The sequence below is a fragment of the Ambystoma mexicanum genome, chromosome 2p, assembly GCF_040938575.1.
Source record: "Ambystoma mexicanum isolate Mex_15411 chromosome 2p, UKY_AmexF1_1, whole genome shotgun sequence".
NCBI lineage: Eukaryota > Metazoa > Chordata > Amphibia > Caudata > Ambystomatidae > Ambystoma > Ambystoma mexicanum.
Window position 1 is genome coordinate 176,045,987 of NC_090923.1, and position 26,823 is coordinate 176,072,809.

Consider the following 26,823-nt stretch of genomic DNA (forward strand, 5'->3'; position numbering starts at 1 on the left):
TGAAGTGCTTCATGTTACAAATTAGGAACAAATATTATATTTTCTAATAATAGAAACCTAACTCGAAGCTGCAATTTTACATCAAACTCCTAGCAATTGAGCAACGCAGCATTGGTGGGGGACAAACTGATAGGTCAATTGAGAGCCATGACTCTTATATTCTGGGTTAAATGAAGTATGCAGTTTAGTGATCATGCTTTATTTTGCAAATTGCCAACCATGGTCTGTTTACTGGTATTTCTGTAGAAATCTTCAATAAAACCATTCTTGGGTGTAGTCATGATATAAAGGGTTGGGTCATAACCTGCCCCCTGATTACACATGAGTTATCTCGGATCATGTAGTATGTCATTTCTTCTCATCTGGCTCCCCCATCACTACACTGCAGTTAGGAATCCCTGCTCTACTCCACCTTCTGCCCATGCCACAGTAAAGCAGTGTGAAGTAGGCTTGAATGATTTTGTGTATGAAGAGAAGGCCTGCGACCATCTGAAATAGAGGTCTGTTGTGGTCTTGCCTCAGAGCCTGCACTAGCCCTCAGCCCAGGATGCCCTAACTTCTAATGGCTTGACCATCAATCCTTCCTGATGGATGAGGCGCATCCTAGGACTACAGTGATCAGGTGACTGCATGTCTTTTGGGAATCAGTGTTCTAGTCCTTGGATTTTCTTTTAGAAGCAATTGGTTTGGGGTCCTTAAGTGTGATTTGTTCCATTGAAGTTAAACAAGACTGCTTTTCCCATGTTCCATGATGTACCTCATGATATGGCATTTATAACGCGCCTATACACAAGTGTTTCATCTGGTCACTTAACGAGATATTGTTTCCCAAAAGATATTGTTTTCCCTCAACCATTATTTTAGAATCCAAACCATATCTCCAGCACGGAATCATGGCGGCCTCCTTTCCTGTGTCCCACCTCCTAACTCCCGATCCTTGACAATTGCCTCAGCTAGCCCACTACTTTGTCATAGTCCTCACATTTGCCCATCTTGTCCCAACCCAACTACCTTCCAGTACTTGGTGCAAAACAAACTGAGCACATGTACGCATTTACTTATCCAGTATCTTGCCGCCCCCCTCAGCAAGGATTGCAAGCCTGGCTTTGTACTCTGCATCGCACATCCAACCCCCTTCCATACATCCTCCTCCAGCCCTACAACTCCATTAGCCCAAGCATAAGGCAGTATATAGGCATGCTATTGTGTATGTTCGGTCCTATATAAATAGCATTGTGTAATTACCTACCATGGTACATTCTAGTTACCTTTTACATGCTCTGAGCTTGAGGAGAAATGTCTTGCATTATACGTGAATATTGCAGATACGAACTGCAATAAGGACTTGGGTCCGTATAAATATGGCATTTAGCAGATCTGCAGTGTGCACCCTTTTCACATCACAGTACATTGTTGCTAACCCAGCAATGATGGACAGCAATTTTTTCTAAGTTGGGTGGGTGGCTAAATTCGAAAAAAATGTATTTGGAATTATTGGCTGTATCTGGGATTGAGGGGGAACCAACATGTTCCCAAATATCAGGACAGGATATATTGCAAGTAATACAATAATGCTGCTTTTCATTGCAACAGAAAATAAGGCAAGTTGCAGTGGATGTGTCACTCATCCGTCAAGATCTACAAAATGTCAGTTTCAAAGCACACAGGAACATACCAATACATTTGAAAGATTATTGATTATGTCGAGGACCGATTGTACTGTACTACTGCAAAATCAGAGTGATGGGCCTGCCACGGGGAGAGTAAGAAAGGTCCTTTCAGTGTGACCCTCGACTTCTCACTTCTAAGGAATTGCATCACCTATATCCAGGCCTGGGTGACAAGCACATGTGTTACGCTCACCTGGTCTCTGCGGAGGCGTTGGGGCACGGTTGCAGCCCTCCCTGGACTTGAATCACCTCCCTTCAGGCCTCTCCCTCAGTAGAAAAGCTGTGAGCGGTGGTACGTGGTGAGACTGCTCCTGCGTGGAGATAAGAGTGTGTGAGTGCGCCAATCTATGATTGTTGTTCCTCTCAAGCCCTTCACCCCAAAGTACGGTTTCTGTGAATATACGCCGGCCCATAAAGCTCCCCTGTGAATTATGGAAGATAAACTCTCCGTCGTGCCACTTCTGGCAGGGGCGCGTCGAATGGGGTGTAGTTCCTTCACTGATCCCTGATAAGGATTAGTCCAGTCCAGCTGCGACTATGCTTCTCCTTAAGATTAAGTCTTTCTTGAGCTCGTGTGATGCTATTCGTTCTGTTTAATGTCGTTATATGTTCCTCCTAATTATGGCCGCAATAATGTCTCTCTTCTGTTTTGTTCCCTTAGATCAGTGGTCTTCACTGGCCGGGCCCCCCCAAAAGTGCCAGATGGACAGTATGTAGAAATCGCTATGAACTTTTGCATGCCGTCACCGCACCCTACTCCCAGTACAGACCCTGGGCTCTCCCCACCCTACTCCCACCACTATCCCAGTGCTGCCGCCCATCCTGCTCCCACCACAGTCCCATAACATACACACATCCATACACATTCAAATAAAAAAGAAATCACCATAAACGTACCTTCGAATGGATTGTGTCCTCCCACGTATTCCTCATCTTGTGATAATTCGTTATCTCCAGCTTCGCTGCTTCGGAAAAAAATAATTCCTCGGCAGAGGGCACTGTGCTCGAGGTCGTGGTGTCGATTGTCCCTCGACGGACTCCGTACTCTATCGACGTCACCGATGGTATAAGTAGCTCGAGCCGCGCCCGTTGCTTCAGTTCTGTTTTTCCGATCGCTTTGCTATCGAGAACGGCGCGCTTCTATTTTCTGTGAAGAAAATGAAGTTATCTTCAACGCCTTCGACGCCCAGGACTGGGTTCAAGAAGTGTGCAGATTGTGGGTCTAAGATGTCGATCACTGACCCCCACCGGATTTGTCTCTGGTGTCTCGGTTCCAGTCACCGAACCGACGATTGCGGGTCCTGCCAATCAATGACCGAGAAAGCTCTTCGTGAGAGGAGAGGTAAACTGTCAGTGGGGAGGGAGGCCTAAAAAAAGGCTAGGTCAAAAAGACACAAGAAAGCGACTGATTCTAAGGAATAGGATCGCCATAGGCACTCAAAGAGATCTCAATATAGGAGTAGATCGAGACACTCTTCGTCATCATCGAAAAAAATGAAGAGGAGACATAGATCTCCCTCATCATCATCTTCTTCTTCAGAGTCGACCGAAGAAATTCGTTGTCCGACTAAATCGGATTCTCCCAGTAAGTGGGAAGAATTCTGCAAAAAGATGGAGATTTTCGAGACCGAGGCCCGACCCCCTCGAAAAAGGCTACCATGGCAAAGACCAGTAGCGTCGAGGAATAAAAAAAAACTCGAGTCGACGTAAAACCGTCGAAGACTCTTCGAGACTCGAGCACTTCTCCAGTGCCATACAAGAAACACAAGCCGTTGAAGACTTCGACGAATTCGTCGACACCCTTGGCGTCGATAATTTCAACTCCAAAGCCAAAAACATCCTCGACGCCATTATCGAAGTCGTCTTCGAAGACTTCGAAGACCCCTTCGACAACTTCGAAGGATTTGCCAATTCCTTCAAAGCAGATGGAAGAGGAAGAAAGGAGATTCACTCATTTGCCCAGGACAGACTTTTTCAAATCTATGTCAGCAATTTATGAAGAGTCTGCTTCAGAAGAAGACAAGGTTATTCCTTTGGGAGTTACTTATGTTACAAGACAAGTTCCTGAGGAACTTATTGACCAGGAATCTAGAATGAGAGACCTGAGTGATACTCTACGTTCTGCCAGTGGAGTTGACACATCCCCAGAATTAGAGTTCGCCAAACCTGATCCTGCAGAGCATGCAGATGCTGGGTACAGGGGTCTTATGACCAGGGTAGTTGAATATATGGGTTGGGGTAATACTTCACCCATTTCTGAACAAGATGACATGACGGATATAATCGTCAAGGAACCTCAGAAAGATCCTATTCTCCCTTTCCACAGGGCCCTTCAAAGGACTGTGGAGAAAAACTACTGGGAGAAACCAGAGACTATTGCTGCTGCAGATAGCACTTTTCCAAGAAAATATAGACCAGCTGGAACGGATCCTGAATATTTGAATAAACATCCGACTCCAGAGAGTTTAGTCATTCAGGCAGCATCTACTTCAAAACAAACTTTTGATGCCTGGGCACGTAAAGTTTTCACGTCAGGCAGTATGGCACTTAAGTCGGCAAATGTCACCTGTACCCTAGCCAGGTTTACCCATACCCTGTGGGACTGAATTTCGTCGGCGGCTGATCATATTCCGGAAGGCGAGGAAAGGGAAGGCTTCCTGAATATAATCAAAGACGGGAAGGAGGCAATGGAGGAATGTCTCCAGTCTGCACTGGATACTGCTGATAGGATCAGCAGATCCATGGCTGCAAGCGTTGTGCTAAGTAGATTTGCGTGGTTGAGGAAGTCGGGGTTTGTAGCAGACGTGCAAGCTAGACTCCTCAACATGCCCTTTGATGGCTCGAGGCTCTTTGGCAGAAAGGCTGATGAAAGCCTAGAAAAACTTCAGACCTCGAAAGCGGCAGCTAAATCACTTAGCGCCTCTTTATGCCAGCCTCTAAAACCCTATTCCGGTTCATCTTCCTGGAGGGGTCTTTCTTTTCGATACTACTCCTCTTTTGGTAGAGGAAGAGGAAAGGCTTCTCAAAGGGTCAAAAGAAACTTCTCTCGTGGAGCACGAGGAAGAGGTGCAAAATCAGCCTCGGGAGCAGCATCTGTACCCTCAGCCACTCCTGCTGCCGTCTCCAAATCCCTCTGAGACCTTGTTACACAAAACACCAGTGGGAGACAGGATCTCTCAACATCTGAAGGAATGGCGGGGCATTACCTCAGATGCTTGGGCACTGGAAACAGTAGCCCAAGGTTACTGTCTCCCCTTTCTAAAAAGGCCTCAGAATCATCCACCGGGAGCCAACTCCGCCAAAATTCCGGGTCTGCTCCTGGTGCAGGAAATTTTAACCCTGCTAGAGAAAGGTGCCCTAGAACTAGTACCTGTAGCGGAGAGGAACAGGGGTTGGTACTTCCCATATTTTCTCATCCCAAAAAAGGACGGAGGACTGAGACCCATCTTGGACTTGAGAAACTTGAACAAGTTCCTCAGGAAGGACAAGTTCAAGATGGTAACTCTTTCTCAGATCCTTCAGGCTCTCCAACTCCAAGATTGGTTGGTATCATTGGACTTTCAGGATGCTTACTTTCATGTGCCAATCCATCCAAAGCACAGAAAGTACCTGAGGTTCGCAATTGGCAATTCTCATTATCAGTTTCGAGTTCTGCCATTCGGGTTGACCTCCGCCCCGAGGGTTTTCACCAAACTGATGGCGGTTGTGGCAGCAAGTCTCAGGAGAAGAGTTATTCACATATATCCCTACCTAGATGACTGGTTGATCAGAGCAAGTTCTCCATAACAAGCTCAGGAACATCTTTCGATCACCTGCCACTTACTCCACAAATTGGGCTTCTCCCTCAATTTCAAGAAGTCCCACATGATACCATCCCAGAAGCTCCAGTTTATCGGAGCAGTCTTGTACACTTCCTCGGGAAAATCCTCGCCTCTCCACATCCAGCAGATGGTAACGAAGTTCCAGAATGCCCAACGTCTACCGGCCTTCGATTTTCTCAGGTTGCTCGGCCTCATGGCATTCTGCATTTTCCTAGTACCAGAGGCCAGGTTGAGAATGAGATCCCTTCAATGGGCACTCAGAACCCAGTGGTCCCAGTTCTCAGGGAATATGTCGGATCTTCTGCAAGTCCCGAGCGTAGTTGCTCAGGATCTTCTATGGTGGGCTTGCAACTACAACATTCTCAAGGGAGAGTCTTTTTGGCAACCATGGCCGGAGATAACAGTAGTGACGGACGCCTCACTCACGGGGTGGGGAGCACACACCAACGATCTGACAATCAGCGGTCGTTGGTCTCCATCGGAGTCCAAACTACACATCAACCTGTTGGAGCTGAAGGCAATCAGACTAGCTCTGAAGGCCTTTCTGCCCTCTGTACAGGGAAAGAATGTCCTGATAATGACGGACAACGCGGTGGCCATGTACTACCTCAACAAAAGAGGAGGAGTAGGGTCACTACCACTGTGCAGAGAGGCAATGCAGCTATGGTTCTGGGCAATACAAGAAGGAATCTCTCTATCGGTAATTCACCTACCCGGAGAGAAGAACACGGCGGCGGACGCTCTGAGCAGGCAGAGCACGGTCTCTCACGAGTGGGAGATAGCTCAGGAAGTCCTTCTGGAGATCTTCGCCCTTTGGGGAACCCCTCAAGTGGATCTGTTCGCCACAGCGATCAACCGGAAGTGTGATCAGTACTGCTCAAGGGAATTTCCTCAAAGAGGAGCTCTGGGAGACGCATTCGTAGTGGAGTGGAAATTTCCACTACTGTACGCGTTTCACCCAGTCCCTGTGATTCCTCAAGTAATCAGGAGGTTGAGAAAGTTCAGGAAAACCATGATCCTAATTGCCCCAGATTGGGCCAGGAGGACGTGGTACCCGGACCTTCTAGACACGTCCATCTGCCCTCCAATACGTCTTCCGCAAAGAGAGGATCTTCTCTCGCAATAGGAAGGTCGGGTTCTCCATCCAGAGGTCAAGACACTCAACATTCACGCATGGTTTCTGAGAGGTTGAGATACAAGGATTGGGATCTTGCGGATGACGTAATGGAAATCTTGCTTTCGGCCAGAAGACCAGCAACAAAATCTTTGTACCGATGTCGCTGGAACAGGTTTATTAACTGGTGCAAATACAAGGATGTGGACCCTTTTCAGTGCGGCACCCCAATCGAGCTTTCTTTTCTGCTACATCTAGCTAATCTGGGGCTCCAGATAGGAACAATCAAAGGATATCTTGCTGCGCTGTCCATTTTCAAGTGCTCCTCGGAAGAGGTTTCATATTTCAAAATACCGTTAATAATTCAATTCTTAAAAGGGCTTACTAATGTATACCCTCCAGTACCTTTTCATGTACCAACTTGGGATTTAAATTTAGTACTAAAATTCTTGATTTGCATACCTTTTGAGCCTCTGCATTCATGTCCATTGAGGCTTTTAACTTTAAAAACTGTCCTTCTTGTGGCCCCATCATCAGCCCGCAGGGTTAGCGAACTTCAGGCTCTCTCATGCAAACCACCATATACTATTTTTTTTATAAGGATAAGGTAAGTTAAACCTTCGTTCTTGCCAAAATGAGTCTCGGACTTCCATTTGTCACAAAAAATAGTACTACCAAATTTTTATCCTCCTCCTCATCTGGGCAAGGAAGAGGATAGATTACACAGACTAGATCCCAAGAGGGCTCTTAGTTTTTACATCTCAAGGATGGCTAAATTGAGACAAGATGACCAACTATTTGTGGGTTATACTGGTCATAAATTAGGCTTATCTGTAACAAAACAGACCATTTCCCGCTGGATCATATTAGCCATAGTTGAATGCTACAGATTAGCGGGAAAAGAACCACCAGATGGGCTTCGTGCCCATTCTAGAAGGGAATGGCTACTTCTGCGGCTCTAAAGAGGGCAGTCCTGGCAGCAGATATTTGTGCAGCTGCAACCTGGAAAACAATGCATAACTTTGTTAAACATTATTGTTTGGATACTGCCTCCTCTAATGAGGGTTTATTTGCCAAGGCAGTTCTGCATTCTGTCGACGAAAACTGAAATTAGTACTCCCGCCTCCAAAATTGATACTGCTATGGGAGCCTATCACAAGATGAGGAATACGTGGGAGGACATAATCCATTCGAAGAACAAGTTACTTACCAACTGTAACGTTCTTTCGACTGGATGTTCCTCCCACGTATTCCTCATCGACCCTCCCATCCTACCCCACAGTACAGTTTTACGTTTTCTTACACTTTCCTCTCACGAAGAATGTATCGGTCAGGGGGCACGCCTGGGTGTTCCTCCTAATATATTTCATCGAAAAAACAGAACTGAAGCAACGGGTGCGGCTCGAGCTATTTATACCATCGGTGACAACGACAGAGTACGGAGTCCGTCGAGGGACGCCATGACCTCGAGCACAGCGCCCTCTGCCGAGAAATTTGTTTAGCGAAGCTGGAGATAACGAATTATCACAAGATGAGGAATACGTGGGAGGAACATCCAGTCGAAAGAACGTTACAGTTGGCAGGGGCCTGTGCGTGGTTGCTAATATGCCCCGTTCCAGGTTGCTCTGCTCGTATGTGCGAGGAGGCTCAGGAGCACCACCTCACACATACATACATGCAGTGCCCCAGCCAGCATTTCCAATGAGCTATGCAAGGCTGGCGAAGCAAAACACCCCCACCGTTGCATGGCTCAGTGATCATGTGCAGCTGGGGAAATGAACTGTCAAAGGCAAACTGTGTTTCCCTTTGACAGTTCAGCCAGCCCAGGAGCACTCCCTCAGCTGGAAAAAGCAGCTGAGGGAGTGCTCAGTGTTTCACTGGCTGGCTCCTTGGCTCCTCCATAATGGGTGAGGTGGCCAGTGGGTGGACGCCCCTTCACCCATTATGGATGAGCCGGCAGGCTTGGACTGTGGACTGGCCTATATGGCAATAGGGCAATGACCGTACCAAAAATGCAAAATGCTAGAGTAGGAACGTCAAAATAGGCCACTTTTTTGGCCAATGTGGACCAGTTTGAGGACTTACTTCACTATGCAGCTAGTAGTTTTGACCACTGTTGCTGAATAAATATTCTTTAAACATCACCATTTGTTTACATTTGAACAGAAAACAACCCCTTGGGTACTATTCAAACAGTCTGTGACTAAAGGACTGAATATCCATTTGCAACTGCTGGCCACTTTTTCATTGGTGCCTAAGACCGTTTTATGGTCCAGTTTGACCATGTGAGCTGCCCCTTCCCATTTCCTGCAATCTAAAAAAAAATTTAAAAAATCATTTTTTTTTTTTTTTACATTTCATGCTGGGCTCTGGGGCCCCCCCTGGTGGGGGCGCGCCCTACAGTTTAAAGAGCTCTGCCTTAGATGGAAACGCGGCCTAGATGCAGCTGTGAGACGCCAAGACGCGGCCGGAGGGAAGATGGAGGCTACCGCAATGTTCGACAGTAGGTAAGCAAAGGTTTAAGGTAAAGCGCAAGGTATGGCGAAGCGCAACCTCGAACTGACTGGTTTTTCAATGTCTAACCTTGTCTTCTGTTTCTCCTTGCAGGCGCTGCTGTCGACAATGGAGCGTGTCGTGCTGCGGTGCTAAGAGGAAGATTTCGGCGTTCGGAAAGTGTAAAGATGAATACTTGGCTCGCCGAAGAGATGTACCGGTAAGAACAGCTTCCCCCAGTTGGTAAGTATGCTGACATGAAGCAGGATGTCCAGGAAGCAGGATCTTCAAAGGTAAGTCTGACCTCAGTTCGACGGTGACCGTTACGCTGCTTGCAAGTGCAGAATAACGCGCAGCAATGGCCTTAAGGATGAGCTGCTTATATAGCTGAGCTTCTGAAGCCACGTCCACCAGGTTCAGCCTGCCTGCCACACCCGAAGGCAATCCATTTGCAGCCACACCCAAGAATACACTTGGGCAGCTTAATGAATAGAATATTCAGGTTAATGCATTCTGCTTAATGGATGGAATGTTCAAGGTTAATGCATCTGGAGTGCTATGTCCATAATAAAGGCTTTTGGTGTAAAATGAATGTTCTTGTTTACCTTTGTTCATGAGCCTGGCGCCAAAGGCATCAGGACCGTGTCCACCCAGGTCTCCTGTGCATGTGACCCTGCATGCCTGTGCCCCTGACCTCATGACCATGACAACATGCCTAAGGATCAACCCCACGAAAACAGTGTTATTCTTCTTGGCACCCTTCCAAACAGGATTCCATTCAAGGGTGACTAGTCCACATGCACATTGATACCTTGACACCTCATCTGACCTGACTACCAATTTGCTTGGGTACACAATAGACAGCCTTCTCTCTTTTCAAAACCTTTCAACAAAAAGGCCCAAACTGCCTGGTACCCGTTAACTCTCCTCCGAAATAAAAAAGCTTTCTACCACCTGACACCTTAAGAACCACCGTCCAAGCCCTGGTAAACTCCCACATTGCTTTTCAGCTAACACCTAGCCACACCTGAGTCCGCCCAACACACTGTGGTACGACTTATATATTTAGTTATTTATTTTTTACATTTATATAGAAGACATGCAGCCCAAAATAATCGTGGCACTTTTAAAAGAAGGCTTACTTAATTGCAAGAGAAAGACAACAGTGAAGAGGCAAGACCGAGGAGACGAAAATAAATGGCCTGACTGTGGTACGTGGTTACAGTGAACCTGGTATTAGTGGGGTATCATAAAGTAAACAAACAATGCTATAGCAGGAGCAATACGTGAGGAAGTTAAGAGGACTGGATGGAGAGGGTCCGTAAAGAGGAAAATAAAGGCCGCTGGTTGGTGTAGGATGGAATGTATTAGTTAAAGAGAATAGTTTTCAGTGTTTTCTGAAATGACAAGTGAGGTCTCAACCCTAAGGGTGTTTGGTAGGACATTCCAATGTTTAGGAGCAATGTGAGGGAAGCTGGCTTGTAAACAATGAAATGTGCAGAGAAAGAGTGTGGTGCTGTGTTAGTCAATATTTAAAAACCAAGTCCAAGTTTTAATACCTTTTATTGGACTAACTAAAAATAATAAGCTGAGATGGAGAATCCCACTTTCAATTCGGTTGGCTACAGGAAGAAAGTATGCAAGAAATTCAAGCAGGACAGAATTCCTTGCATACTTTTTTCCTGCAGCCAACGGAAATGAAAGTGGGGGAATCCCTTGACTTTCTTTTCTTTCTGTTGAAAAGTGATGTCCAGCTCTGCATGTGATATTCTTTGTTTGGTCATTTGTCGTGTGACCACCATCCAATGATGAGGTCTCTGGGACTTCGAAAGCTAATGGGACTACCATCTCTGTGTAATATCTTTAGTTAGTTCAAAAATAGATATAAAAACCTAGACCCTGAAGGAGCTGCACTAGCTTCCCATCTAAGCCAGAATACAAGGAAAAACAGGAAGCAGGACTTCTCTTGCAACACCCTTGCCTACTGGAACACCATCCAGGTGGCGAAACGGGCCAAGCCAACACTCTTGCAGTTCAGGAAGGAACACAAGACCTTACTCTTCAGTCAATACTTAGGTGCCACCTTGGCTTCTTGCGCTTCCACATCACATCCTACCCCCATTGAGCAACATCCAATACCACATATTGTAACCCCCTTTTTACGTCATATATCCCCCTCAGCGACATGTACAGAACTCTATTGCTTCCTGGCTAGGTTTGTGCTATAGAAAACCCAACTACAAAAACACAGTAAAGCTTCCTTGGGAAGTTGCTACTCGCAGAGATAGTAGTGTCACAGTTTTCATTGATTTTCACTTTTGAGAGTCAGCATATGGCACTAGTGAAATCTCTGCTTCCCTGGGTACCCCGCTCCCCTGAGCACTGATCACGGACATACTCTGTTATCGTAATAGAGAGTGGGTGATTTGAGATGCTCACTGCAAGGATTGCATCATGCACAGAAACTGCTCCATGTCAAATTATTTGTACTGTATGCAAAAAATACAGAAAGCGCATAATTCCTGTTTTGGTCAAAGGCATCCTACAGAGTCAGCCGATAAAAAAACATCCTGCTCTACATGTCGAAATTGAACATGATCTATGCTAGGAAATGTCAGGTCTTGAGACTCCACATGATGCAATGAACTCAGTGGAGCAGCAGGGTCCTCAAGGTTAACCTGAAGATGGGCCATTGGGTGCACAGCGGAGGCATTCTGGGCAGGAGGACAGTACAAGACACAGTTCGCAGAGCGTCAGCCTGATTCTGTCACACCAAGGTACTCCCATGGACAGTGAAGAGACACGTGAGACAGAGAACAGTAATTCACAGAGGAGATCCACGAGGAGTGCCTGTTGGCCTGTGAGGATGTCTGGCCGTTGCCCTGCTGCTCCCGCCCATTGTGCTCACCGTGGATTGTTTATACTCCTATGGGACTTTGTTGAAATAAGGAGTATGTTTAATGGACCTTAATCCTTCCACATACTGAAAAACCGCTTTAATATTGTCAGTAATCTAAGACTAATATTATTTTGCACTGTTCTATTGCAGTTTTCTGGTTGGACCCGCCTACTTTTCCCAACACCTTTCAAAACCTCAGGCACACGCGCTACTGCACGAGCGACACGAGGAGTGCCGCCGAGTGCCTGTTGGCCTGTGTGCCTGCTTGCAGGCGTTGTGCAATAACCGTGGTACTCTGCTGAACCCCCCTCATATCAGCTTGACATGGTCTGCTACTTGTGAAAGTAAGTTATTAGTCTCATTTCCATCACATGTCTTTGGCATTGAATTTCTTGCTACCTGCGCGAGTGACAGCGCCTTTCTGTGTGTTTGTTTTGTTTATCATGTCTGGTCCTCGTACTAGGAGCGTGAAGTTACAGGGGGCGCAGATGTATGATGATATTCTATCCGCGCCCCTTGTCTTCACGCCAGTTAAAAACAACCTATGCATGGCCTTAACCATGCCCCTCTCGCCTTCTCCCCCTTTGGTTAGCGACTCAATAATGTTAGAGCATGGGGGGGAAGTGGATCTTCAATTTTGATTGAGTCCGCCAAAGCGACGTCCGAGGGTGATAATACTCCTAGGCAGACTCTAAAATGTTGTCCACCTATGAATGCAAAAGCTGTTTTTGCATCCCCTCCCCTGTTTTCCAGGAGGGAGAGGTATCCTTATTGGCAGTTTCCCAATATCCTTTTGGATATGATGAGAATACTGAGGTTATATCCTCGGCTCAACCTAACCAAGAGCAGGCAAGTAAACCGCGTATGCCTGAGGAAAAGGACTTGTTGCGGATTCTGGCGGAATTAAGACTACATGCTACCTGCCTGCATGAAATTATCACTCTATTGGGTAAAATGTTGTTCGGTGTGGGTGCTACTGAGAAATGATGTATTGTGGGCGACTTATAATCAATTGATAAGGGGTGTGCACAGGTTTCCTCTAAGGTGGACACACTATGCCATACGCAAGTACCCAGCCTTTCTGAAAGCATTTCTCCAAAGTACTTAACATCTGATTCTATAATTCAGGTTTCTCCTAAGAAGAAATAAAAAAAGAAGAAATAGGAGAGTTATCCAATCTCAAAATCAAGTTCAGGCAGTATATGAAGGTGGGAAGCAAAGATGTTGGAAATATTGGAGATCTTTCGTTTCCGAGGAAGTAAGGGAAGGGTCTGATTTTGGGGGGTGTTTGGACCTTTATCCGGAAACCGTGCACAGGGAGGGGGTGGTGGCGGAAAATACATTAACTGAGGAAATGAGTCACAAAGGAATGGCAAACTTAAAATGGAGTAAGAAAAATAAATCTAAAATAATAAGTAACCCCAGTACTTCGCTCTCAGCGCAGCTGGCTGAAAAATGTAAGAAGTAGATTTCATCTGTGACAACAGGAACACAAGTCATAGAGAAGGAAATGTACAGCCTATTTTCTGAGAAACCTAGGAATCTATCTGCGCAAATTACACCTGACATAGATCTTAAAACAAAGACTTCAAAGCAGGATATGTAAATTGGGCCAAAAACGTTCGCTGAAGTATTTAAAGAACAAATGGAGGCTGCCAATTCCCTAAATGAGACCCAGAACTTGAAAGATACTCCAATTGTAATATCACCGGGCTTGACAAAGAAAACACAGGGAAATGTTGCAAATGAAACTCGGGCTAAGGAGCAAAATGAACAAAATTCTGAAACTAATAACGCATTAGTGTCCGGATTAGATCCAATATTCTTGACATGTTACCTGTGAATGCAAACTCTCATAGTCCTCCCAAGGCTGCTCTTCCTGCTGCCAAAGAGCCCTTAGATAAGGTGGTCGCTGGGAGAGAAAGAGCACCCCCCCCTTTAGTGAAAGTAATACCTATTGATATATTAATGAAGACGAAGGGGGTGGATTCAGCGCAGGTTCAACACGAGGAAGATATTTGCGAAACAAATACGAACATGAAAGAAATACCTGCGAAAACTGAATCTGAAGGAATGGGGGGCAAGCTCCCCAATACTATCCGTGAGAGTGATCTTAGGCTTGCGCAGTGGCGCAATCCTTGTTTTCCAGACTTCACAAGCATTCTCCTCTACCATCTGTTTGATCAAGGGGACCCTCCCTCCCTGAATCGTGCCCATGTTTTGGCTCTTTTTAATGAGATACCATCTCTTCGAATGATCTCGTCTGCAGACCTAAAGTCAGTAGACTTCATTCACCCAACTCGTTATGACCATGTCAGACTTGTCTTTTATTCCAGACAGGTATATAATGCTGTTCTTTTGGAGGCAGAGCAGTTCAATCGTATGGGATGTGATATCCTAATTTTCAGTCCCTGTCTGGGCTGGCCAAAAGGGCTCATAGAACGACCTAGCTCGGACCAGGGTGAGCCAGCATGGTGGAACTTCCTCGATGAGTGACAGGTCTGCTCCTAGTGCAGATGATGAACAAGGCTAGAGATGGCTGGCATTATCTTTAAGGGAGTCCATATCCCAGCAATAAGATCTTTAACCTAAATAAACAGAATAGTGAGTTTGCATTGATGTCTTGGAACTCGAGAGGGCTCTCCCACCTCTTGTTATTTGACTAACTTTGTGAGAAATAAAAAAACGGCCAGATCGTCTGTATCCAGGAATCCTGGATGACCTCTGGATTCCATATTGATGATTTTGAGTGTAAGCACCAACTGGCTAAAAGGGGCAACAGGGTTAGACCGCATGGTGGTCTCCTTATTGCAGTAAAAAATGGTGAGGGAATTAAGATTTTAGAGTCCTTTGATATCATAAAATGGGCTTTGGCGGCAGTTCTAGAGCTGTATTTGGCTTGTCTCCTTTCACATATCTTTGTTATAAATATCTACTGGAATCCACTAGATGATATTTCCATTACAATCAGCAGAATAAATGAATGCTTAACCACAATGATGATGAAATATAGTGGGTTACATGTTATTATGGCAGGTGATTTAAACATGGAGATATTATATGGCTCAGGCCTGTTAAAAAATGTGGGTTCAATTACCACATTGAATACAGATAGTAATCGGAGAATTGAAGGCGCCCTTTCGGAATGTCAATGAAATTACTTCAGGGACATATATGGCATGATCTTTTTGTAAACTAGGGTCTCCAACACGTAAATGCCTTACTGAATCAGGATCACGATCCTTACACGTGGTCTGATGGAATCAGAGTTTCTACAATTGATCACATATTCTTATCTCATAGCCTCTTTGCAGCATATGATAAATTCAATATTTTAGACTATTATGAGTGATCATAACATTTTGGAGGTTGTGTTAAAATTGGATTGCAAGCAGCACTCTAGAGGCATGTTTAATCCTATGTTAGAAGTGAATTTCGCGCTCTGAAACACTTGTGTACAAGCGCAATAGAAATAAAATATCAATCAATCAATCAATTCATCTGGGAATCGGATTTAATGGTATGATGGGAACGTGGAAAAGTTAAATGTGGTTTTTCTATCAGAATATCATAAAAGTTCACTGGCCCTAAGGCGCCAACTTTTCTCGATGGCCACCTTTCCGTCATACTTGAATTTGTTGATTTCGAACTCGATCAAAGTAAGAGGTAGTCGGGTCAGTCAGGTGACCCGCTCTCATGTTTATAATCCTCTTGTTAGACAGCAGAAAAATCTATACAGGAGAAAGATCCGAAGGGTCCTGAACAGCTCCCTTGGGTGGGAAGCAAAGAACTTAAGTGTTTGTAGAACCAAGCATTTATTGAAAAAAAAACAGATGTTACAAGTCGATAATGAGGCCATGTTCAATGACCTTAAAGAGGGCTCTGCACGGCACTTCTGGCGCTTGATTAACCAACTCGACTCCTCCCACGTGGCTGTTCAATCAAACTGTATTATGGAGGATGCTTGGGATGGTTATTTTAGTACCCTATACGCTGGGAAATACTCAACGTCTTAACAACTCATTGGAATTAGGAATCATCCGTGGGATTGTAATTTTTCGATCTTAGATATTGAAACCCAAATTAAGGCTTCAAGCTCATCTAGGGCATGTGGCCCGAATGGTTTAGTCAATATAATCTTGAAGACACATCCTGAGGTTTGGGCTAAATCCCTTTGGATGCTGTTCTCTGACATCAAAGTGAATAGGCTCATACCCGAATCCTGGCACACCTCATATATTATTCATATGTATAAGAAAGGAGATAGGACCCTACCCGCAAACTATCGCCCAATTTCACTGATGGATGCTGAATCAAAAATATTTGCCGGGCTAGTTCTTAAACACTTGGTGGAATGGGCTGAATCTAATTCTATTCTCTTGAATAGGCAGTTTGGTTGCCGCAAGACAATGGGGACGGTGATTGGGGGACTAGTGTTTACTCTATTACAAGAAAAAGCATGCAGGAAGGATGCTACACCTATATATATTGCCGCAATTGATTTGTCCCTAGCATTCGACTTGGTTGTTCGTGCATTGCTATGGTCAAAACATTTGTACTTGGGGATTCCGCTGGGTATTTTATCTATACTTATCCATCTTCACGAAGGTTCGGTAGTGCAGGTGAGACTCAACACAGAAGGAATGTTATGCCCGATAAAAACTATGAACGGCCTACGGCAAGGATGTATATTCGCTCCTACACTTTTCAATCTGTACGTGTCGGATGCTGGATTGAGCCTAGATATTGCATCATTAATCTCCCCTAAAATTGAGGGGCGGAAAATAAATTGGTGTGCGTATGCTGACGACTTTCTATTAATCGACGGTACGCCTATAGGCCTTCAGCGTAAAATTAACGCTTCTTCAAATGGCCTAGTAATAAATTAGAAGAAATCAGTCATCATGTGCTTCACCAACCGCAAAAAGCACAACTCATTTAGATGGCTTTTAAATAACCATAATTTGGCTAAAATTAGATCATTGCGCTACCTAGGCTTTCCAGCGTTTGACATGTAAAAAATATCTGTATTGGAATTGTATTGTGGAACAAGAAAGGTTGCCCAGAAATAATGTAAATATTCTTTGACACCCTTGCTCCGTTTCTATAGGCTAAAAGTTATCCCAAAGCAAAGTTATGGCTTAGAACTTCTCCCATTTCACTCGCAATCCCATCTGCAGAAGATTGAGGCTAAAATCTGGTTAACAATGTTGTTCTGTCTACCGAAATGTGTACCACTGGCTGGTTTGTGATATGAATTGGGTTTACAATCTCTAGGGAGTGTGGTGGAATGGAAAGAATGTCCTTGTATAGAAATGTAATATTGGCCAAGGAGAATTGCCTATACGCTGACATGGGTGCAAAATTAAAGATGGGCTGCTCAAAGTCCTCATGGCTATTGCTATTACGGAGTTGTCGCTGAGTTGCCGCAGTCAGCGGCAGTCACCTTTACAGAGTCTTTCTGCTACCTTTGCTGCCTGGAGGAGGAGCTTCTAATCTCTCAAAACCCCCAGAAGGCCGCTGAGTTGCCGCAGTCAGTGGCAGTCCGCGGCCGCCCGCGCCCCAAGCGTTCCCCCCTAGTGACTTTGAGAGCTATCTGTCACAGATCACCATGCAAACTACCTCTTACTCAGAGTCAGGACCTTGGCTGCGGAGCTCCAGGACAAAAAGCAAAGACAGCGGGTTGGAGCGCCGCAGTCCCCTGAAAGCGTTAAACTCTATGGGCAGTCGTGTCAAAGACTTGAAGCCCGCTCCTAAAAATAATCGACTTGCCCCTGTGCTTGGTCCTTGCCCTCGTCAAAAGGGCATAGACTTGTCGGAAGTCACAGCAGCTAACACGAACTGCACCAAAAACATTGAAAACTCAAAGCATGAAGCCTGCCACTACTAACATCCAACCCTTCCGAGCTGAACAACTGAAACAAAGAAATACAACGAAACCTTGCATAACGAACATCTTTACATCAATCCCTCCTCTCCTAAATGTGAGCGCTACCTCTGGGACCACATAAAACACACCGCTCACGCTCACGGCCTCTCTCAACATCTCAACACTATCCGCTAATCGGACAACGTCACTGGCCTTAACTGAGCCCCTATCCGCATCCCGGCCTTACCTCACGTCTCTCGATGCCGTGGATCGCTCTGTCTTTGGGCAGTGGGATCTAGCCGGCACACCCGGCCCAACGCCCGGCATGGAAATGGCGGTCGTAGGAGCCGGGGCGGCTGAGGGGGTGGAGGAGGTGTGGTCGGGTCTCGCTTCGGCAGGGACCGTGGCCGAGAGTGGGGGGCCTGTGGATGATTCGGAGGGGTGCCCGGGCCTGGAACGGCTCTGCATGGAGTTTGATCCCGAGGTGGCGGGGTTGACGCTCGGTGACGGCGGAGAGGCGCTGAGGGAGATCCCTCGCTGGTCTGCGGAAAGGGGGCCGTCACTGGTGGAAGGACCCAGGGCAGAGCCACAGGCTCCATCAGGCAAGGAGGATGTTGACAGACGGGCTGCGGCCACAGACCCGGCTAAGAGCGAGTTGCATGGCGATGGATGCCAATGTGAGAAAGCGAAAACGGAGCCTTGGGTTTACTCAAACCCACAGCACTACATAATGACTACAACTGCCGAAATCTACCCTGTAAAAACGGGTTTTGATTTAAAATCTCCATTAACTGGAAGCTCAACAGAGTTTGCGTCTCCAGTTAAGGTAGACTGTCCCTTTCACACTGAGGCGATGCCCAAACCAAACTCCCTGTTCACAGAGATGCAGGGAAAAATTCCAGATGACACCCTGCTAAGGGCAACCAGTGAATGTTTATAGACCGCTAAACAGGACTCAAGCTACAGAACCCAGTCTGCAATACCAGATCTTGTAAGGGACTCTGAGACCTTGGTTCACTCAGAGGTGTCCCTAAAAATCAAACCCTTGCTGGGTGACCACAAACTTTTGAAGCCGTCTAATTTCGAATCTACTCCAAATCGAATCTCGAGCAGAACACAAACAAACCGTGCCCTCTCCCGTTTCTAGGTGAGATTACGAGATTCTTCCCCCTAAAAAAAAGAACAGTATCTTTAAATGACAAAGCTGAAATATCAGATATTGAGCTCCTGGAAGGATCCCAGGTGGAGGGTGCACATGTATTTGGAGCCATGAGCCAGGTCCCACACACACCCACCACCCTTTTAAACACTCTGGGCTCCAACGTAAACAACAATTTCTTCAAGAAAAGATGGCACGTGAGCTCATCGACACAAAAAAGCTCTACTACAAAAACCTCAGTAACTCTCTCAGTACTGGCACGGAAACCTACTCCTTGCACTCATCTATTAGGAGGAACAAGGGGCAAGTAGCAGTCTGTCACCAGCGTGCCTTACAACTGCAACGAAATTCGAAAGGATGATCCGGTACTCCCTGAAAGGGTAGAAACAGAAAAAGCTAATATGTCAGATTTCAAAATAGACCATGATACTGAAGCCATGAATGAGGCTTCAGTGGTTGGATCACCGCCAACTGGTGTTGGGGATTCCAAACGGCTGCTAAAAAAGATAACCACTCTGGGAAAACTCCCTGTACCATCTCTTGTTGAGGTATTGAGAGATAAACAAAGCCAAAATAAGCATCAGGTATCAGCCGAACTAGGAGCTCCACATAGAAAAATGGATCTCTTTTCCATAATGTCCACATTAACAATAGCACTGGCTCCCTTCACTAAGCTGTATGAAGCTATACATGACACCTTGAAGGATCAACTAACAATGATCGCTTATACACAAACCAGACTGAACTTCCTAGAAGGGCATATTACAGCTAAAGTTGCGGAAAGCTTACCTGTGCCCCACCCACTCCGTTCAAACCCAAACAAATCCCAGCATGGAAAATGAAGCTGTCCATACACAAACGGACCCCCCAACCAGGGAACCGTTTGTCTTTTCTGCGACGGCCCATTCACAGGCCCGTGACAATAAGACTCTTCCAGCAATGGTTACCCTTGTGTGTCCGTCAGCAAAGCCTGTCTCAACGACTAAGCAAGACCAAGTTCGAAAAGTTATCACTCGAAACTTGAAACAAGGAATGAACTCAAATGAGGACAAGAAAAAGGACGGCCAATCAACCTTACACTCGAAATTGAAGTCCCAAACACTTTCAGTTCCAAAGGAAATAATGGTTGTTCAATACAACAGGATGACCTTACCATTGAAAAGCTTCTAGAGGTACCAACCAAAGGTAAACCCAATGAGTTGACCCAGCTGAATCCGGCAGTTCAACCAGGTCTTAATTATGGGTCTAGATTCTTGTCAAAAGACCAGCTGCAATCTCAACATTCAGCAAATGCTACATCACCGTTATCCAAGGACAGAGGCCAGCTTCCACCATCGTCCACGGAAAGTGAACTAATGGCAGCTGTTCTGAACTCTAGTACTCATTCTTCAGAGCATCCGAAAACCAACCTGGCAGTTTCTACGAGAGGGAAAAGAAAAGCTGTTGCCTCACGAGCAGGCTCGCCTCCATTTCAACCAGAATCAAAATATATCGCCTTGGAAAACAAATCGATTAAGCATCCATCCAAAGGCAAGAAAAGCGATGACAAAATAATAAAAAAATGGCCCGACAGGTCTCCTACAGCGACCTCGACTTCTGGAAACCGTAAGTCACTTGCTCCAACCTCAAGCAGAACACGCACTAGTGAGCGCCACCCCACTAAGTCACTGCATGACGCTAGTCCAACAAAATATCGTGACCGCCGCCCACCCTGAAGATGGATCTCAAAAGTCGGGTTTAGTAACCAAGGAAGAGATCATACCCGTTTTCAAAGATCCAGAAGTAACAGAAAAGCTGAAGGAAAAGATCATTATCGAGAAGAGAAGAGACAGTGGCTGTCGAGACTGGAGGGATCGACCAAAACTCGCTCCTTTGTACTAGAGTGTATCCTGAAAGATGGAGACCACGTAATTTTGAATAGGAAGACCACACTTAAACTATTACAACACATGGATCCTCTAAGAAAACCTGTCACGAAGGACATTGACATAGTGGAGTTTATGAACGACCGAGATACGGACACAATTTATCTCGACATATTATCCCCTACAACAAAGACATTTTTAAGAGATGCATCTAAAAACCTGCACAAATTGGGATACGATCTAACTGAACTCAGATCTTCTACTCAGAATAACTCAAGATCCTCTGAACGCTAACAGACGAAACTTTCAAAGCGACAATAGATCGAGAAACTCGACCAGTGATCCACATCGAAGACACTTGAGTAGGCAAAAATCAGTTTACACGTCGTCTGGATCCAGAAAAAAGAATCCTGAGACTGGTAAAAGTCTAGAAAAAGTCAGGAATGGATCTATATCAGGGTCCCGGCTATCAAGGCATAACTCTCCTTCGAGACAAAATTCTGTACATCGTGAGAAGACGGCGTCCAGGAAAATTTACAGCAGAAAAGTGAAAGCTCTGAACAATCGAGAGACTAGTGACCAAGAAACCACCAAAATTAATTTTCGACCAACTAGGACTTCCAAAGTAGACATAAATTCCGATTGGGAGTCCTCGTTTGAAAAAGAAAGAATTGCACCAGGCCCTCAAAAAAAACTGGTTTATTGATTGATAGATTGATATTTTATTTCTATCACCATTGATCAAGACATTACAAAAAGTAAAGGAACCAACGAAAAACGCGTTTCAACACAACATAGGAAAATCATGGAAGAAAACAAAAGTTGGTCCTGGCTGCCGGAAGCTCTGATTGCGAACAAATCCTAGCAACGAAGCACCTCGACAAATGAGTGTACTCTGTTGAGAGATAATAATCATATAACACTGGGGTCATGGAACACAAGGGGATTTTCACATCTGATGTCCTCTTCGGACTTACATTTAGGCTCTTTTGAACTAGTATGTCTACAAGAGACATGGATGCAAAACAAACCATCACTCGATGGCTATGAATTGGCCTTCTCACCTGCATTAAAAGGTCCTCTTGGAAGACCAAAAGTGGGACTGCTTACTGCTGTTAGGTCAGGGTCCTGTCTCCATATCGAAAAAATACTATCAAGAGACTCACATATTCTTGCGATCTTAGTCTCCTGGAACCTAAAAATCAAGGGAAAGATCAAGCCTAAACACAAAACCTACCTGGTGATTAATCTCTACTGCAACCCAAAGACTTCCCGGTGGAGCACTTTGTCACCAAAATTGACTCTTTGTTTGAGGATCTCATTGAAGATGGCTCTATAGATAACATCATTCTGTGCGGGGATCTGAACGCTTCTATCGAACTACCAGGGCATTTCGACGTCCAACCGGTAGTAACCTCCGACAATCTTAAAAAAAAAACGATCTGATGCTGACCCTGACTCAACAGCTAGAGGAAAGCAATGGAATACAGCAACAGATTCTTGGGACCTCCACAATCTGCATGGGTTGGTACCCGAGAATGAATTAAGAATCCCCACATGGGAACTAGCAGGGAAACAAGCTTTTACACTTCCAGAAACCTACTGGCAAATATAACTTCTTTTGAGGTAATACTTAGACGAAACAGTGACCACAATCTTCTCAAAACTATTTGGAAAACCGGATCCCAGGAACCAACATCAAAGGATCAACATATGGAGGCAAGAGTGGTGACCAACCTAGCAGGCACTAGACTGAGGCTAACTGATGAAGCAATTGAGGCAATCACAAGGAGTTATCTAACAAACAAAGATCATGCAACCTCACTCAAATTAACTCTGACTACAAACCTTTACTTGTCCCATACCAGCAAACGACCTCAAGATCAATCGTGGCCCATCACCATGCAAATAATCAAATACTTAGACAGAAACGCTTGGAGATGAGGCGTCTTTCTCGATATGCAAAGTTGCATCCTTCCAATCATGCATCAGAAATGGCCAAAACCGCTATAAGACACTACAAACACTGGCTGAAATCTCATAGGATCAGTCTTTATCAGAAAGACTCAGAAAACATGGACACTAAGTGGAAAACAAGCCAAAGCCTTCTGGTCTCTGATTTCTGAAGATAAAAGAGAGACCGAAGAAGCTCTATCCAACAGTGTCAGTGGACATGAGTGGTTCACCCATTTCACGAATCTCTTCAACAAACTCCAAACGAACAGCTGGAAATCTGTTTCTACTAACGAAAAATGGGATATTGAACTAGACAATGAATCAATCATGAACAAAATAAAAAAATTGAAAACATCCAGAGCACCTGGTCCTGACGGGTTGTCAGACATGGACTTAAAAACAAGTCCAGAAACCTGGGCAAGCTTGATCATAGAAATATTCAGGACGTGTGAAGAGACCAAGACGATTCCCAAATCCTGGAAAACAGCGAATATTGTGCCGATATATAAAAAGGGAGATAAGGGAAACCCGTCCAGCTATCGACCGATTGTATTATTGGACTGCATCGGCAAGCTCTTCGGTACCTTCCTTCTTGAAAAATTTAGATCATGGGCCCGATCTTCAAAAGGACACAATCACTTTCAAACAGGCTTTACGAAAAACGCTGGAATGTCTACCAACATCCTGATACTCAGTATCTTAAAATCTGAAGTCCTAGAAGGTTCACCTTGCCTTAACCTAGCCTTTATAGACCTTTCCCAGGATTTTGACAAGGTGAACAGAGACAAATTATGGAACAAACTTTTGGCTTGGGGTTGTCCATTATCCATCTTGGCTCCCATCAAGGCTCTTCACACGGATACTTCTGTGCAAGTACGACTCAACAAGGCTGAACTCCTCTCTCAAATTATTCCAACTTATAGAGGGGTCAAGCAAGGCTGCCCCTTAGCCCCGGCGCTCTATAAAGCTTACATCGGAGACCTTCAAACATCAGAAAGCGATATTCGAACCTTCCCACCTTCACTAGGAGAGGGAAAGATCGCTCGACTTCTCTACGCCGACGATGATATCTTGATTGATCAGACTGCCGTGGGCTACAAAGGAAACTTGACAACCTCTTCGCTTATCTCACATTGAATGGCCTGGAGATAAACCAAACTAAAACCAAAGTGATGATCATCGAAAGAAAGCTTCTTCAAAAAGAACAAAATATCAACATGGTACCTAGTCAAAGAAAAACTAGAAAGAGTTCAAGCGTTTAAATACTTAGGTGTTACAATCAGCAACAGCGCTCAAGAAAAACCCATGCAGGAATTCATTCGTCAAAAAACTAAAACCCTAAGTACCTAGACACAGATGATGGACAGAAGGTTTGGACGATTCTCTTTTTTTTTTTTAACAACTTTATTTATTTCAGTTACAGCATTATCTAAGCATTACATGAGATATTTTGATTCCTTTTATATATAATGTGTGTGCAGATTGTCCTTTACCCCCTCCCTGAGATCTCCCCTGCTCCCTCTTTAGTCTGTGGTGCTCTGATGGGATGGAGACCCGTCCGGGCTTTGGGGGCCCAGAAGGTTCGATACCAGGCGGGATTTAAATGTTAACGCCGGGAATCGGGAATGGTAGCCCAACACAGCAGTCGGTGAAGCGATGGAGAGACCCCTCCTACGCCGCTGTAACCTTCTCTGCCACCTGGATCTCCCAGACTTTTATCCACCAGAGGGCCAGAAGAGGACCCTCCTGAGCTTTCCACCGCCGAGCCAGTGTAATCTTAGCCGCTAGCAGTAGGTGTGTCACGACCCTTGCCCGAAACCCCCTCTGGCAAACGCATTGGCCAGGTGGAGTCAGAACTCGGGCCTCTATAGCCTAGCATCCTCTTCAAAAGCCCTCATGGGGCCAGTTTGATTTATACCAAATTGGACCTTCGAGGAGCGTACCACCTGGTCCGAGTCAGAAAAGGAATGGAAAACCGCTTTCCGTACTAAGTACGGTTTGTTTGAATATCAAGTCATGCCCTTTGGGTTATGCAATGCTCCTGCGGCATTCCAATATTTCATGAATGACGTCTTAAGGGAGTTAATTGATGTGTGCGCCTTAGTGTACATAGACGACATCTTAGTATACTCAGCCTCGGAACAAGATCATGTCAGGCACGTTTGTTCAGCCCTCACCAAGCTCCGTCAACATTGCTTGTTTGCGAAGTTTGAAAAATGCTTTTTTCACGTCACCGAAGTATAATTTCTTGGTTTTATCCTTAATCCAGGAGGCATCAGAATGGATGTGCACAAGGTAGATGCCATTCTGAAATGGCCTTCACCAACGTCTCTGAAAGGGGCACAAAGCATGCTGGGTTTTGCGAACTTCTACTGCCAGTTCATCCCAGACTTCTCTCAGGTTGTACTCCCAATCACAGTACTATTACGAAAAAACAATAAAAAGTTTGCTTGGACCGAAGAAGCAGAAGAAGCCTTTCAGGAACTTAAACAAAGGTTTACCTCTGCTCCAATCCTGCGACATCCTCGTCCAGACCTCCCTTATGTCTTTGAAACTGATGCTTCCAGTCTCGCAATGGGGCCTGTCCTTTCACAGAGAGACCCGGAAACCGGCCAGCTACAACCTGTGGCCTTCTGGTCGAAAAAGTTCTCATCTCCAGAGATTAATTATGCCATCACGGACAAGGATCTCCTGGCTATCAAATCCGCCTTTAAAGTCTGGAGGCACTACCTTCTGGGTGCCAGACACACCATTACAGTCATCACAGACCACCGAAACCTGCAATATCTCAAAACAACCAAGGCCCAGTCCTCGCGCCAATTATGGTGGGCCCTTTTCTTCGCCGAATATGATTATGTAATCACATTTCAACCAGGAGTCAGAAACGGAAAGGGGGATGCCTTATCTCGCATGGGCCTAGGTGAAATAGTATATACAACTCCAGACCCAGTACCTATTATACCTGAAGACAAACTCTTGGGTATCACGACGGCCTTAACACAAGCAGAACTACGAAAAGAAATCCAACGGACAATGAATCCTGATGCCTACCTCGCATGGCAAACTCAAGGAGAACAATATACCATCAAGGACCACCTACCCTTTTTTAGGGAACGCCTATATGTACCCAAGAAGGAATTACAACAGCATATTATTTCAAACTATCATGATTCACTGATCGAAGGGCATCCTGGGATTGCCAAAAGCCTAGCTAAGGTGAAAGAGAACTTTTGGTGGCCCACCTGGCTTAAGAACATCATTCAGTATATTCAGTCCTGCAGTGTCTGCGCACAAAAAAAATCACAGAAACAAAAACCATCTGGTCTCCTACAACCATTGGACATTCCTCCAGTTCCATGGCACACTCTTTCCCTTGACTTCATCACTGATCTACCTCCAAGCCAAGGGTTCAACACCATCCTTATAGTTGTGGACTTATTCTCAAAGATGGCCCATTTTATTCCTCTCAAAGGCCTCCCAGACGCAGCCACTTTAGCAAAAGTGTTCCTGGAGGGCGTGGTTAAGCTACATGGCTTTCCTTCGGTTCTGGTCTCTGATCGAGGCAGCCAGTTTGTTTCAAACTTCTGGAAAAAATGCTGTGCAATGGCGCAGATCGACATTCGCCATCTACCAGTCACCATCCCCAAACGGACGGCCAAACCGAGAGGACCAATCAGACACTCGAGCAATATTTATGGTGCATGCTGCACCACGAACAAAGGAATTGGAAAGACCTACTATGGATAGCCGAATATGCATATAACAATTCTTTGCATTCAAGCACGGGACAAACGGCCTTCCATACCCTTCATGGCAGACATCCACGTACCTCTGAACTAGACCTTCCAGCCAGCTTAGAAATGCCAGCGGTAAAGACTCTACACACAACCATTACTCGGGCTTTTAAAAGGGCAAAGGAACACCTTATTCATGCCAAAGAAAAACAATAGAGATTCGCCAACCAACACCGGAAAAAG

General features: G+C 45.3%; 1 protein-coding gene across 4 annotated transcripts in view; it reads left to right on the forward strand.

Annotated features, from left to right (window-relative positions):
- Positions 1-26,823, forward strand: part of EFCAB12 (EF-hand calcium binding domain 12) — a 921,238-nt gene that overhangs the window by 731,215 nt on the left and 163,200 nt on the right. The gene's annotated exons all lie outside the window — the stretch shown is intronic.